The following is a 2,586-nucleotide window of genomic DNA, read 5'->3' on the forward strand; positions in this document are numbered from 1 at the left end:
ACTCGAGACCTCACACCGACACACAACAACACAACTCGAGACCGAGTTTGCGAGTCCCGTTGCGACTCGAGACCGGACCATGACAAGCCGAGACCGAGGTTGCGAGTCTCGTTGCGACTCGAGACCGGACCATGACAAACCGAGACCGCCCCTGTTGCGACTCGAGATCTCATTCGTTGCGACTCGAGATCTCGACACCAGCCCAACTCGAGAACGCTTGGTCTCGACTCGAGACTGTGAGCACGGGCACCTTATTGGACTGTTTAAATCTTATTGGGCCGATGTGTTATTGGGTTGCTATGTTATTTGGGCCGGGAACTATTGAATTTCATCGGGTGAACCGCACAAGGATGTTGGGCTTGTGCGAGTCCAAATCTTGCATACGTTATTAACTGTTAAAGTGTGTTTGACTGAATACGTGGTTGCCATGACTTATACGTGCATTATTTGAAGTCAAAACCTGACTTGTATGATAACCCTGTTAGGACGTGGTTGACCTCTTTAGTTCAAGAAACCTCTTTGTGTATCTGCCGAGCAAACCAAGGTGAGTTCACACAGCCAAGGCATGGGATTCCCGGGTTGGGAATTGGGTTGGAATGTTTGATATGGAATGATTACTCGTACTTACGCAATCACTAGACTATAGACCATCGTCCTCAGGATAGTCAGGACACTTACGTAAATCCTGCGTAAACTAGTATCTGCCATTGTCTCCCGGGTCGGGAGGACACTTACGTAAATCCTGCGTAACCTAATATCCACTACTGTCTTCCGGGTCGGAAGGACACTTACGTAAATCCTGCGTAAACCCCACACGTACCACTGTCCTCGGGGAAGGGCACTCACGTAAATCCTGCGTGAACTTGTACGTATTCCTGTTCTCGGTTTAAGAAGAACACATGGTTGCAAATAGTCTAGTAAGTACCATAATGGGAAGTCCCCATTAGTGAAGTTAGACGTGGGAATCCCCCGCTAGTAACATATATACAAGGCATGGGAAGCCCAATTAGATGAACTTACGCATTACTGTTATGAACTTACTTTATGTGAACTCGCTCAACTAGTTGTTGATTATCTGCTGCATGCCTTGCAGGACCTTAGGTACATTATGGAGCTTGCACAAGGAGGAGCAGGTCGTTGTGGGCAAATGGATCGTGATTACTTATGTCATTTCATACATTAATACTTATGTTTGGGTTTTTACATTAATGCTTCCGCTATACTTAACTATGTTGGTTTTGATAAACACCTTTCGTATTGATGGATAACTTTTACTATATATTTACATGTTCAATATGATTGGTGGCTTGATCCTGGTCATGTCACGCCTCCAAGCGGTGGTACTCCGCGTGTGGATTTTGGGGGTGTGAAAGAGATAGCCTCCCTGTCTTCAACATTTCGTCCATTGGCAATGAATATTGCACCCCGTTATTTTGTTTTCAGATTCATATGTTTTATGGTGTAACATGTCTAATCTTGACAGCTGTAATTATGTAATTATGGAGTTTTGTTTTCCAATTGCGTTTAGATAACAATGGGACATTTTGTTATATTTTCTTTGCACACTGTTTTAAGTTCTTTTAGATTTATTATAATAGTACTTGTTCAAAGTAATTTTATTATAGTTAGGTAGTTTTTGGGGCGTTTTATGGCATGATGACGTTTTACAAGCATTTACCCGTTTGGCGTTTTATTATATTTTTCATTATAGGATTAATGTACTTTGTTGTTCTTAGCTAAAATTACATACCAAACAACAGATAAAGAAAAAAAAAACAAACAGAAGCAATTTATGATCTAAATCTTCATTCTCATTAGTCTATTTCTTCTTTTGAAACTACAAGAACTGTCACAAATAAATGGCGTTTTGGGTTTGGCGTGGTTTATTTTCTTTGTTCATGTGTTGAAGTGTCTTTGTGGATGTTGGAGACATAGATCGACTCCGTGTGGGTGGATGCTATCTGCCAGTCGTCTTCATTATAATCATCGAGGCCAAAGTAGCATTTACACTGGTATAGGTCAATTCTAATCATCCAAACCTTCTTCAAGAACAAAGAAGACAAAATGACATATGGGTGTCATCAGTCCCTCTCTCTTGAATTTTGTCCATCTCATGCAGCAAAATCTTACTCCCCTCACCTAACAAATCATTCAGCCAAACTTCATGCAGAACATTCCGGGAACAGATCCAGTGGAGACGCAGTGGGGCCTGTAGCTCAGAGGATTAGAGCACGTGGCTACGAACCACGGTGTCGGGGGTTCGAATCCCTCCTCGCCCATAACCGGCCCAAAAGGGAAGGGCCTTTCCCTCTGGGGGTAGGAAGGATCTTTCGTGTATAATCCTGCATAATCTCGAATGTTCTCAGTTCCGGTACGTAGACCAAATAAGACAATGCAAGCAAAAGTTCCTAGATTCATGGAGATATAGAACAGCATATAAGTTATCATGCTTGCATATCCATTATTTGAGTCTCCAACAATTATTCCAATAATTACATATCCGATTTGCCCTATGGACGAATATGCAAGCATACGTTTCATGCTTGTTTGAGGAGTATCAAAGAAAAGATGTTTGCCATATCGTTG

At 42.2% G+C, this 2,586-nt stretch overlaps 1 non-coding gene across 1 annotated transcript; it reads left to right on the plus strand.

Moving 5' to 3' along the window:
• Positions 1–2,205: 2,205 nt before the first annotated feature.
• Positions 2,206–2,279, plus strand: TRNAR-ACG. Its single transcript has one exon. It is a non-coding gene; the product is annotated as a tRNA-Arg (tRNA).
• Positions 2,280–2,586: the final 307 nt, after the last annotated feature.

This window comes from Helianthus annuus, chromosome 14 (assembly GCF_002127325.2).
Source record: "Helianthus annuus cultivar XRQ/B chromosome 14, HanXRQr2.0-SUNRISE, whole genome shotgun sequence".
Taxonomy (NCBI): domain Eukaryota; kingdom Viridiplantae; phylum Streptophyta; class Magnoliopsida; order Asterales; family Asteraceae; genus Helianthus; species Helianthus annuus.